This window comes from Portunus trituberculatus, chromosome 26 (genome assembly GCF_017591435.1).
Source record: "Portunus trituberculatus isolate SZX2019 chromosome 26, ASM1759143v1, whole genome shotgun sequence".
NCBI lineage: Eukaryota > Metazoa > Arthropoda > Malacostraca > Decapoda > Portunidae > Portunus > Portunus trituberculatus.
In genome coordinates, this window is record NC_059280.1 from 2,852,031 (window position 1) to 2,866,207 (window position 14,177).

Below are 14,177 nucleotides of genomic sequence, written 5' to 3' on the forward strand. Positions count from 1 at the left end.
GATAAATAAATAAAAGAAAAGAAAAAAAAACACGTAAATTTGGATGAAAAATTAGAGAAATGAAAACACAAAATTATGACTCAAAGATATACAAATAATAATAATAATAATAAATAAAAGAAAAACGTAAATTTGGATGAAAAATTAGAGAAATGAAAAACGAAAATAAAAAAAAATTGTAACTTTGAATTGAAATAAAATTAATAACATGAAATTAATATTTTTAGGACAAACAAATAAATAAAAAAGAAAAAGAAAAATACGAATAAATTTTTTTTTGGACAAACGAAAAAAAAAAAAAAAGCAAGAAAAAGACGGGATAAATTAATCTTTTTTGGACACAAACGAAAAAAAAGAAAAAACAAATTAATCTTTTTTGGACAAACGAAAAAAAGGAGAAAAAAAAACAAATTAATCTTTTTTGGACACAGACGAAAAAAAAAGAAAAAAATACTTTTTTTGGACGGAAATAAAAAAAAAAAAAAGAAAAAGAAAAGACGGAATAAATTAATTTTTTGGACACAAACGAAAAAAAAAGAAAAAAAGAAAGAAAGAAAATAAATTAATCAGTTTTTTGGACGGAAACGAAAAAAAAGAAAAAGAAAAATACGAATAATAATTTTTTTTTGAGAAACGAAAAAATAAAATAAAAAATAAGTGAAAGACAAGAAAAGATGAATTAATTACATTTTGGACGAAAAATTAAAAAAGAAAAAGAAAAATTAAATGAATGAATGAAAATAAAAGAAAATAAGAAAATTACAATAGGTAAACTTGAATAAATAAATAAATAATAATAATAATAATAATAATAATAATAATAATAATAAAATGAGAAAACAAAATATGATAACAAAATGTGTGTTTGTGAGAGAGAGAGAGAGAGAGAGAGAGAGAGAGAGAGAGAGAGAGAGAGAGAGAGAGAGAGAGAGAGAGAGAGAGAGAGAGAGAGAGAGAGAGAGAATTTTCTTTCTTTAATATATGTAACAAGATAAACTATAAACTATTATTTTTACATATTATTATTATTATTATTATTATTATTATTATTATTATTACATTTTATTTAATTTCCATTATTATAATTCTTCTTCTTCTCCTCTTCCTCTTCTTATGCATATCATTTTCTAATCACTAAATGGAAGGAGGAGGAGGAGGAGGAGGAGGAGGAGGAGGAGGAGGAGGAGGAGGAGGAGGAGGAGGAGGAGGAGGAGGAGGAGGAAAAGTAAAACAGAGAGAAGAATTAAACTACTAAAATAAAAATAACAATAATAATAATAATAATAATAATAATAATAATAATAATCCCGGGACCAGTTTTATTTATTATTTTATTTGAAGTTTGTTTTACTAAGTTGAGAGAGAGAGAGAGAGAGAGAGAGAGAGAGAGAGAGAGAGAGAGAGAGAGAGAGAGAGAGAGAGAGAGAGAGAGAGAGTGTGTGTGTGTGTGTGTGTGTGTGTGTGTGTGTGTGTGTGTGTGTGTGTGTGTGTGTGTGTGTGTGTGTGTGTGTGTGTGTACAACGAGGGCCATCCCAAATACCGTCTTTGAAAATAATAATAATAATAATAATAATAATAATAATAATAATAATAATAATAATAACAACGTCCAAACATTACCAAAATTTAGAGAGAGAGAGAGAGAGAGAGAGAGAGAGAGAGAGAGAGAGAGAGAGAGAGAGAGAGAGAGAGAGAGAGAGAGACAATATATCAATAATTTAAATACTAAAGATAAATAAAAGGAAGGAAAGAAGAAAATAACAAGAAAATGAAACAAATACAAGAAGAGAGAGAGAGAGAGAGAGAGAGAGAGAGAGAGAGAGAGAGAGAGAGAGAGAGAGAGAGAGAGAGAGAGAGAGAGAGAGAGAGAGAGAGAGAGAGAGAGAGAGAGAGAGTTTATGTACCGTGAATTATATACTCTGTGTGTGTGTGTGTGTGTGTGTGTGTGTGTGTGTGTGTGTGTGTGTGTGTGTGTGTGTGTGTGTGTGTGTGTGTGTGTTTGCTGGACTGTAATAATAATAAAAAAAAGAAGAATGCCGTGTTTTATTACCACCACCACCACCACCACCACCACCACCACCACCACAACAACAACAACAACAACAACAACAATAATAATAATAATAATAATAATCTCTCTCTCTCTCTCTCTCTCTCTCTCTCTCTCTCTCACATCACTGCTTTCCAAAGGCTCTACGTAGTTCAGTGATTCCCAAACTTCCCCTGAGCGAGTACCACTGTGAGGTGCGGTACAGTGGTACAATGGTACAGTGGTACAGTCGCCGTGTACCACCTGCCACCTGCTTCCAGAACATTTCACTTCCAGCAAATATCACTTTCTTCACACGTGGAACACACAAATGAACAAGCATCAGTGAACACAAGTCAGTGCAATGCTACAAGGATGCGTGTGTTTCTCCACCAGCTGATCCACGCCCGACACTTTATCTTGTGCAACACATTAAACATTTCTTTCTTAAAAATTTATTGATTTAATTTTACTAAAAATCAATTATGATCCCGAAAGTCTTCCTGTACCACCTGGAAGGCCTTCGCACGTTCACGTGGCACTATCCTCGCCGCACCGAGAAATGGCCGGCAGGGCGTGGCAAGCCAGTGTCGCCATTGTCACTGTCTACGGCCGCGTTCCAAGGCAGCTCGAGCGGGCGAGACGTCACACTGACGAACTGCTGAAGTCACGAATAAGCGAGATTATACAACGGGGTTGGCTGAAATATATCTGCTGTCGGAAACCGCTCAGCCCTGAGAGGTGGTAGGCCTACCCCCAGCGGAAGGCAAACTCTGATTGTCAAATCAATTTTATTCATCTTTACATAGTAATTCCTGAATCTCAAAGCACTCTGTGGCCTCTCTCCTCCTCTCACCTCCTTAAAGCTTCATTTGTTCTCTTGATAATGTGCACAGCGTCTATGACTGGATCGTAAAAAGAACTCCTCTGTGGTGTACAGGCGACATCTGGCAGTTATCTCAGGGAGGCCGTTTTGACCAAGGAGGTTATACTGAGGGCAGCGGCAGCGCCTATCCCGCTGTACTAAATAAGTGACGGGAGTGGGCGGCGCTTATGAGGCGGTGGGCGGAGCTTATGGTCGCAACTTCCACCCAAAACATTAACAATTGGCCTCCCGTGTTAAACAATGGGAAACTGCTGCTTCCTGTTTCATTACTAGAGGAAAACTAAGAAAGAACTGATGGTTTGACTTTTGTAAACCACATTATAGTTTGCTAAATGTCAGGTACACCTGTTATTAACGGTGCTTGTCCGAAATAGCTGCAGTATTGAAACAAATACAGCTGGACGTTTCCCAGAGAAATTACACCAAAAAAATTACTTCTTCTCGTTTAATGCATGACAAGGAACAAAGAGTGAAGCAAAATTTCAGTGACTGCATGATGCTTTTTCTAATGCATAGTGTCACGAAATCACACACTATTCTAAATAAAACATATATATATATATATATATATATATATATATATATATATATAGAGAGAGAGAGAGAGAGAGAGAGAGAGAGAGAGAGAGAGAGAGAGAGAGAGAGAGAGAGAGAGAGAGAGAGAGAGAGAGAGAGAGAGAGAGAGAGAGAGAGAGAGAGAGAGAGAGAGAGAATATTAGACATATATTAATTAAGTAATTGTTATAGCAAGAAAAATCAACCTTCAAGTCTATGACCATCTAAGTTACCATCTAAGTGTTGGCGGCACAGTACGCCACGACTATTGCGAGTCTGTTAAGGTGACATGTCTGGTGGGCAGCCTCCAAACATGGACACAAGATGGAAAATAAGAAGCGTAACTCGGGCGTTCCCATGCATTTTCAATGGGCAGCAGCGGACCAATAGCGCGCTGGCTTCACTTGTGACGTCATGTCGCTCCTGTTATTCAACCTCCTTGGTTTTGACTGGTGCCGCGCGCTACTGGCTATATAGTGACTCTCGCCGCACAGACTTCTGGGTAACTCAGTCCCAGACAGCGGTGGGGGAGGGGGGGGCGGTGAAAGAGGGAGGCAGCCCAACCACTGAACTGGCCCTGTCTTTCTCCAAGCTCGCTCAACCTACGTACGCTCTGCCTGTCTTTGTTTCTCTTTGTGTTTCTGTATAAATTTATGAGGATGTAGTTAGTTGGAGACTGGCGTGTGTTTAGGGATGTTTGTAAGGTTGAGGCGATGGATTAACAAGATATCTAGTGTGTTATTTGTGTGCCATTAGACCATTTTATTGACATTAAGAAGAGTGTATGGAGGGCAGAAGATTAATGGCCACAGTCTTCACTATTTTAACCCCTTCAGTACTGGGACACATTTTTACCTTGAGATTTGTTTACGATTAGACCATTTTATTGACATTAGGAAGGGTGTATGGAGGGCACAAGATTAATGGCCACAGTCTTCACTATTTTAACCCCTTCAGTACTGGGACACATTTTTACCTTGAGATTTGTGTACCATTAGACCATTTTATTGACATTAGGAAGGGTGTATGGAGGGCAGAAGATTAATGGCCACAGTCTTCACCATTTTAACCCCCACATGAGTTTGTGAAGCTGTACAAAATCACCAAATAGTCACCACAAGGAATAGGGAAACACGTTATATTGCTACCACCACCACCACCACCACCACCACTACCACCACCACCACCACTACTGTCTTGTGTTCCTTGTTGTTAGTTCATTAGTGTGTTTTACTTGTGAATAAATTGATCCTTGCTGGAATTGAGTGTTTTCTGGAACCTGGTGGTACACTGGGACTGTACCCCTGTGCCACTGTACCACTGTACCTCACCTCACACTGGTACTCTGTCTCGCTCGGGGAAAGTTTGTGAACCACTGGGGTGTAGGTAATAGCGAGTGTTGTGAGGCTAAGAGTAGGATGAAACTTTACTGAGGTGGATAGAATGGTGGTGAGAGAACTACTACTACTACTACTACTACTACTACTACTACTACTACTGCTGCTACTACTATCACTACTACTAGGCTATTACTACTACCACCACCTAACAGTAATTCTTCTTGATGTGCCCTTGTCATTGTGAAAGGAGAAAGAAATCCATTAAAAAAAATAAAAATGAGAAAAATGACACGTGACTACCAACACCATCACCTACCCTCATATTTCCCTCATTTCACCCCTTATTTCCCCTCGCCATGTCACCTCCTCTTGTCTGAATATACTTAAAGGATTCACCTCCCTCTGTGCTAAGCGGCGTGGCTCTAACTTAGCTGGAAATAGAGGAAATAAAGAAAATAAAATGAGGTACTTACTTAAGATGCCCTCCTGCTGCCGCCATGAGGGACCCCTGTGCGTTTACCTCGAGTTACCCTTCAGTTTTTTATTTTTTTTATTTTTTTACTTAATTTCTCACTTTCTTTGTTAATTAGAGGATAAAAAGTGTGTAGTTATTTTATCCAAGTGTTTTTTTTATGTATTTCATCAGTTAGGCTTGTTTTTATTTAGTTGGTATTAATGATCTAGTTAGGCTATGCAGCATCTAGTTTATATTATTGTATTTCGTGATTGTTTTTCTTATTCTTTTATTATGTTTTGACTGGAAAATTGCATCATAGAAATTTTAATGTTTTTTTTATATGATAGATTAGTACAATAAGGTATTTTATTTGTTTAGTTTATTTATTTAGTTAGTTTTGATTTATATGACAGGGTTGTGTTATGGAGAATGTTTGAAGTATTCCTCTTACTACTACTACTATTACTACTACTACTACTATTAGCAAGGATTTTTCTTTTTCTTTCATATATTCAATTCTTCTATCTGTTATACTCATGAATGACTATGACTACTACTACTACTACTACTACTACTACTATTACAATTTAAATTAGCATTATCTTCTATTTCTCTAACTTTCTATCATTTATTTATTCATTTATTTATTTATTGAAGCCCCATCACCACCACCACCACCATCACCACCACTGGGATAGGCTAGAGAGGAAAAACAAGCAGAGAGAGAGAGAGAGAGAGAGAGAGAGAGAGAGAGAGAGAGAGAGAGAGAGAAGGCAAGGACAGGTACCTTGGAATTAACCCCTTCAGTACTGGGACACATTTTTACCTTGAGATTTGTGTACCATTAGACCATTTTATTGACAGGTGTATGGAGGGCAGAAGATTAATGAATCTTCACTATTTTAACCCCTTCAGTACTGGGACACATTTTTACCTTGAGATCTGTGTACCATTAGACCATTTTATTGACATTAGGAAGGGTGTATGGAGGGCAGAAGATTAATGGCCACAGTCTTCACTATTTTAACCCCCACATGAGTTTCTGAAGCTGTAGAAAATCACCAAATAGTCACCACAAGGAATAGGGAAACGCGTCTCGCTACTGAAGGGGATAAATGAGAGGAATATAAATGAATAAGAGGAAATTGCAGCCTATTAATCCCTACGACACTTTCCCAAGGCCATAGAGACACCTAGATGAGTTTTTAAGAGTTTTCCTTCTGATATACTAGAAATCTTGCCAATCTTTCACTAGAACCAATAAAAAACACCCTTAAAGACACGAGTATCTTCAACTAGAGCCTTTGGAAAGCAGTGATAGGGAGAGAACAAAGCTTTTTTTCACAATACGAGGCTTTGTATAGTGAAGGAGACAGTCAGCCAAGAAAGTCAGTCAGTCAGAAAGATGCGATGATAGAAGAAACGTGATATTAGAAATTAGTATTATTTTTTTATGTAAGAGGGGAAAGATGGCCGAAGGAAAAGAGAGAAAGAAGGAAAACAATAAAAAAAAAGGCCCCACTTTATTGTCAGTCCCCCTGCAGGTCTGATAGTTAGGTAAAAGAAGGGGATAATTGTGTTGAAAGGTCCCTCTTCAATGCAGTGAAGTGGTAGGAAGGTGGAGACACAGAAGCAGGCAGGGAGTTCCAGAGTGTGCCAGAGAAAGGTGTGAAGGATTGAGAGTACTGGTTAACTCTTGCATCAGGGAGGTGGACAGAATAGTGGTGAAGGATTGAGAGTACTGGTTAACTCTTGCATCAGGGAGGTGGACAGAATAGTGGTGAAGGATTGAGAGTACTGGTTAACTCTTGCATCAGGGAGGTGGACAGAATAGTGGTGAAGGATTGAGAGTACTGGTTAACTCTTGCATCAGGGAGGTGGACAGAATAGTGGTGAAGGATTGAGAGTACTGGTTAACTCTTGCATCAGGGAGGTGGACAGAATAGTGGTGAAGGATTGAGAGTACTGGTTAACTCTTGCATCAGGGAGGTGGACAGAATAGTGGTGAAGGATTGAGAGTACTGGTTAACTCTTGCATCAGGGAGGTGGACAGAATAGTGGTGAAGGATTGAGAGTACTGGTTAACTCTTGCATCAGGGAGGTGGACAGAATAGTGGTGAAGGATTGAGAGTACTGGTTAACTCTTGCATCAGGGAGGTGGACAGAATAGTGGTGAAGGATTGAGAGTACTGGTTAACTCTTGCATCAGGGAGGTGGACAGAATAGTGGTGAAGGATTGAGAGTACTGGTTAACTCTTGCATCAGGGAGGTGGACAGAATAGTGGTGAAGGATTGAGAGTACTGGTTAACTCTTGCATCAGGGAGGTGGACAGAATAGTGGTGAAGGATTGAGAGTACTGGTTAACTCTTGCATCAGGGAGGTGGACAGAATAGTGGTGAAGGATTGAGAGTACTGGTTAACTCTTGCATCAGGGAGGTGGACAGAATAGTGGTGAAGGATTGAGAGTACTGGTTAACTCTTGCATCAGGGAGGTGGACAGAATAGTGGTGAAGGATTGAGAGTACTGGTTAACTCTTGCATCAGGGAGGTGGACAGAATAGTGGTGAAGGATTGAGAGTACTGGTTAACTCTTGCATCAGGGAGGTGGACAGAATAGTGGTGAAGGATTGAGAGTACTGGTTAACTCTTGCATCAGGGAGGTGGACAGAATAGTGGTGAAGGATTGAGAGTACTGGTTAACTCTTGCATCAGGGAGGTGGACAGAATAGTGGTGAAGGATTGAGAGTACTGGTTAACTCTTGCATCAGGGAGGTGGACAGAATAGTGGTGAAGGATTGAGAGTACTGGTTAACTCTTGCATCAGGGAGGTGGACAGAATAGTGGTGAAGGATTGAGAGTACTGGTTAACTCTTGCATCAGGGAGGTGGACAGAATAGTGGTGAAGGATTGAGAGTACTGGTTAACTCTTGCATCAGGGAGGTGGACAGAATAGTGGTGAAGGATTGAGAGTACTGGTTAACTCTTGCATCAGGGAGGTGGACAGAATAGTGGTGAAGGATTGAGAGTACTGGTTAACTCTTGCATCAGGGAGGTGGACAGAATAGTGGTGAAGGATTGAGAGTACTGGTTAACTCTTGCATCAGGGAGGTGGACAGAATAGTGGTGAAGGATTGAGAGTACTGGTTAACTCTTGCATCAGGGAGGTGGACAGAATAGTGGTGAAGGATTGAGAGTACTGGTTAACTCTTGCATCAGGGAGGTGGACAGAATAGTGGTGAAGGATTGAGAGTACTGGTTAACTCTTGCATCAGGGAGGTGGACAGAATAGTGGTGAAGGATTGAGAGTACTGGTTAACTCTTGCATCAGGGAGGTGGACAGAATAGTGGTGAAGGATTGAGAGTACTGGTTAACTCTTGCATCAGGGAGGTGGACAGAATAGTGGTGAAGGATTGAGAGTACTGGTTAACTCTTGCATCAGGGAGAAGAGAAGAAGAAGAAGAAGAAGAAGAAGATAATGATGATGATGAAGAAAGAAATTGGAAAAAAGAAAAGAAAAGAGAAAAAGAAAAAGGAGAAGGAAAGAAGAGAAAAAAAGAAGAAAAGGAAGAACAAGAACAACAACAATAATACCACCACCACCACCACCACCACCACCACAAAATGCACCAAAAATGTAAAGATATTTATTTTAACACCCTCATACAATTTGCCAGCAATTATGTACATTTTTGTAAACACTTGGGGGAGAGGGAGAGAGGGAGAGAGAGGGAGAGAGGGAGAGGGAGAGGGAGAGGGAGACGAAGTAATATGAGAAAAAAATAAATAAACAGCCGATGAATTTTGGAACGTAGAGGAAAAATATTTAAAAACTAGAAATAAAATAGGAAAATTGACGTTGAAGGTGAATATTATTGCGAAAAATGAAGAAAATAGCGAAACTTGAATATTAGGATCGAAAAGTAATTGAAATGAAGAAAAGTGAACGAAAATAAAAGAAACAAAAGATAATAACGATGTGAATGACGAAAAAAAAAAAAAACGAAAAGTAGAGAGAGAAAAAAATATGCGAAAAATAATGAAGAAAAAAATGGATAAATAAAATAGAGACGAATAAAATGAAGAATAGATAAAAATAAATGCAAATAATGATAAATAAAATAGAATAAATAAATAAATAAATGAATAGAAAGGAGAATATAAAGAATACGAAAAGGAATAATTGAAGATGAAATAAATAAAATAAATAAATAAATCAATAATGGAAAGGAGGTGAACTATAAAGAAATAAAAAGATTGAAATGAACGAAAGATTGGAATGAACGAAGACAAAAGAGACAAAATATGGACAAAATTAATCATCAATACATAAAAATAGAGAAAATAAATAATAGATAGATGAAAATAGAGAAATAAAATAAAATATACACTTTTTTTTAACATTCTAGGTAAAAAAAAATGAGGAGATGAAATATAACGAAAAAAAAAGAAAGGAAATGAATAAACAGGAAAACTAAATAATAAATAGATTAAAATAGATAAATAAAAAATAATATACACTTTTTGAACACTTAACAGATGAAATCTAGGTAAAAAAAATGAAAAGAGAAATAAAATAAAATATACACTTTTTTAACACTCTAGGTAAAAAAAAAAATGAGGAGATGAAATATAATGAAAAAAAAAGAAAGGATGTGAATAAACAGGAAAACTAAATAATAAATAGATGTGAATAAACAGGAAAACTAAATAATAAATAGATTAAAAATAGAGAAATAAAATAAAATATACACTTTTTTTGAACAGCGATGCATTTAATTAATATACAAACCTTCAAATATCGATAATTTAATAAAGATTGCCTATTGTTTGACTATGATAAAAAAAAACACACTTAAATAATGAAATAAACGTAGAAATTAATAAAAAAAACAATTTAATAACAATAGAGAAATAAAATTGAGATAGTTTTACACTTTTTTTTTGAACACTAGGTAAAAAAACAGAGAAATAGATGAAATATAACGAAAAACGAACGAAAGGGAATATATAAACAACGAAGATTAAATAAAGATAAAAATAAACAAATAAAATAAATATACACTTTTTTTTTTAACATTTCTATACAAACACTCACTTAGGAGGTAAACAAACAAACGGACGAACGCACAAAACAGAGATCGTGAATGTAAACAATTGTCTTCATGTAAACAAACAGACACAACTTTCTTATTGATATATTTATTCAATTATTTATTTATTTCTATTATATATATGTAATTATCTTTCTTCTTAAGAGGTAGATTTTTCTCTTAACTTGGAATGAAGTGAAATAATAATAATAATAATAATAATAATAATAATAATAATAGTAATAATAATAATAATGGTAATAATAGCAATAACAATAATTTAAGCGCTAGAGAGAGAGAGAGAGAGAGAGAGAGAGAGAGAGAGAGAGAGAGAGAGAGAGAGAGAGACATGCTTGTTATCATTATTATTTATCTTTTTATTGATTTTCCTACCAAGAGAGAGAGAGAGAGAGAGAGAGAGAGAGAGAGAGAGAGAGAGAGAGAGAGAGATTACACACAAAGACACGCACACACTTACATATGTATACTAATAGGTACACATACATACATACATACATACATACACACACACACACACACACACACACACATATACACGGCACTGTTTATACGTACACGTGTCTATGTCTGTATGTACGTATGTATGTGTGTGTATATTAGAGAGTATGCATTTTTTATTTATTTTTTTCAGTATTTCTTTATAAAACATCAAACGGATTTTTTTCTCCCGTTTTATTTTCTTTCTTTTCTTTTTTATTTTGTGTTTTTTTTATATTTTTTTGTTAATTTTGCTTCTTAAATTTTTTCGGTTTTGGTAACAGCGCGATATTTTACTCTTTCTGTGTTGGTAAAACTGTTTATTTATTTTTTTCGTGTTGGTAAAACTGTTCTATTTTTTTTTTTCGTGTTGGTAAAACTGTTCTATTTTTTTTCGTGTTGGTAAAACTGTTTATATATTTTTCTTTTGTGTTGGTAAAACTGTTTATTTATATTTTCGTGTTGGTAAAACTGTTTATTTATATTTTTCGTGTTGGTAAAACTGTTTATTTATATTTTTCGTGTTGGTAAAACTGTTTATTTATTTTTTTCGTGTTGGTAAAACTGTTTATTATTATTTTTTTCGTGTTGGTAAAACTGTTTATTCATTTTTTTCGTGTTGGTAAAACTGTCTATATATTTTTTTCGTGTTGGTAAAACTGTTTATTCATATTTTTCGTGTTGGTAAAACTGTTTATTTATTTTTCTGTGTTGGTAAAACTGTTTATTTATTTTCGTGTTGGTAAAACTGTTTATTTATTTTTCTGTATTGGTAAAACTGTTTATTTATTTTCGTGTTGGTAAAACTGTTTATTTATTTTTCTGTATTGGTAAAACTGTTTATTTATTTTCGTGTTGGTAAAACTGTTTATTTATTTTTCTGTATTGGTAAAACTGTTTATTTATTTTCGTGTTGGTAAAATGATTAAGACTTATTTTAGTAGGTTATTTTCTTTGTTTCTTTACTTATTTCTTTGTCGTTTTTTTTTCGTGTTGATGATCATTATTGTCACTATTGTTTGTGTTGGCAAGACTTTTTGTTTTCACCTCACTAATTCTTATTCTTCCCTCAAAATAAATGTTTTTTTTTTTCGAGAGTGTTCAATTAAAACTATATTTATTTTTCATTTTTTTTCTTATTCTTGTAAAAAAAAAAAAAAATCTTTGTTTATTTCATTAAAAAAATCTTTGTTTATTTCATTTCAAACTGTCTTTCTTTTTTTTTTTCCTTATTCTGGTACAAAATCTTTATTTAATTCAAGACTTTTAATTATTTTTCGATTTTTTTCATTCTGCTAAAAAAAAAAAAATCTGCTTATTTAATTTCAAACTGTCTTTATTTATTTATTTATTTATTTTTCTTATTCTGGTAAAAAATCTGTTTATTTCATTTCAAACTCTTTAATGATCTATTTTTTTTTCTATTCTGGTAAAAAAAAAAAAAAAAAAAAAATCGTGGTTTCATTTTATTTACCATTAGTTTTGTTGAAATTGTCTTTATAAATTACTTCATTTCATTGCTGTGTCGTTAATCTCAATTCCCTAAGTTTGTCATTTTCTTCATCAATTTGCTTTATGTCATATCTAATTCGTGAAATCTCTTTATTATTATTATTATTATTATTATTATTATTATTATTATTTAGTTAGTTATTTAATTAATTTCTTTGTTATTGTAGTGGCAAGGATACGGGAGCGGCATTAACAAAGAATCTTAAGTCAGTCAGTTTGTCTCAGCCGAACTTAGTTTTAGTCTTAACCTTCCATACTCGTCTTAGATTTGAGATAAAGAAACGAAAAAAGCGAGAAAAGGAAGAAAAAATAGAAAGAAATTGAAAGAAAATGAAAGAAATGAGAATTCAGATTTAAGACTTCTTAAGAGATAAGACACGTTAAGACGAAATTAAGAATCTTTGCTAATACGGTCCAGTTATTAAAAAATCTCAATGTTACTTTTTTCACCAAGTTTTTTGTAATTTATCCTATTAATTATTATTATTATTATTATTATTATTATTATTATTTTAGCATTACGGTACAAGTGATTAGTTTTATTTCTTGTGTTTATCTATTTATTTAGTTTACTTGTCTATTTTTTCGTTATCTATTTATTTTTCATTTTGTTTTGGTTATGTCACGAAAACTAATACATCCTTCTCTCTTTCTGGCTCAAATTTTGTGTTGGTAAATATGTCACGAGAATTCCTCTGTGTACTCTACTGCTACTACTTAATTAAGACATTTCAAGCTGGTAAATATGTCACAAGAATTACCCTATGTAGTTTTCAGTCATATAAATTTTAATCTGGTAAATATATCACGATATAAATTTTAATCTGGTAAATATATCACGATGTGCTGTTATTAATTACGTCATTTTAATCTGGTAAATATGTCACGAGAATTTATCCATACCATTTTTTAGTTTTATTCATATCAATCTGGAATATCACGGTAGTCTTATTAATCCTAATCTGGAAAATATATCACGATTTTTTTTTTTTTAAATTTTCATTTGCTGTTACCACTTGGTCATTTTAATCTGGTAAATATGTCACAAAAAAAAAAAAAAAAAAAATATTCCACGTAAATTTCGATCTTATTCAATTCAGTCTGGTAAATAAGTCACATGGTCCAAATATGTTCCCGGCAAGACTCTCCTTTAAAAATCTATTCTCAAAAGTCACACCTAAATGAAAAAAAACAATTGAATATAAACGAGAGAGAAAAATAAGAAATAGTTATCATCTACCTTATTACAATTACAATTATTATTAACATTATTATTATTATTATTATTATTATTTAGTTTTGCTTGCTGTTAAATGTCATGCCTATCATTATTATTATTATTATTATTATTATTATTACAATAGAAGACTTAATTGTGTGGTGTTGTAAGGCTGCCATCATCATCATCATCATCATCATCATCATCATCATCATCATTACAAGTCTCATAGTCACTCATCGCTAGTCTTTCCTCCTCCTCATCATCATCATCATCAGGAGTCACTATCATCACTGTCAGTCATCACATTTTTCTTCCTCTTCCTCTGTTTTATCATCACCATCTTCCTCCTCCTCCTCCTCCTCCTCCTCCTCCTCCTCGTCTTCTTCTTCTTCACCATCACTTCAATGTCCTCACTATCATCATTATCTTCATTTTCTTCTTCTTCCTCTTCATCACTATCATTTTCCTCTTTCTCATCACCATCCTCCTCTTCCTCCTCCTCCTCCTCCTCCTCCTCTTCTTCTTCCTCACCATCACTTCAAAATCCTCACTGTCATCATTATCCTCATTTTCTTCTTCCTCTTCT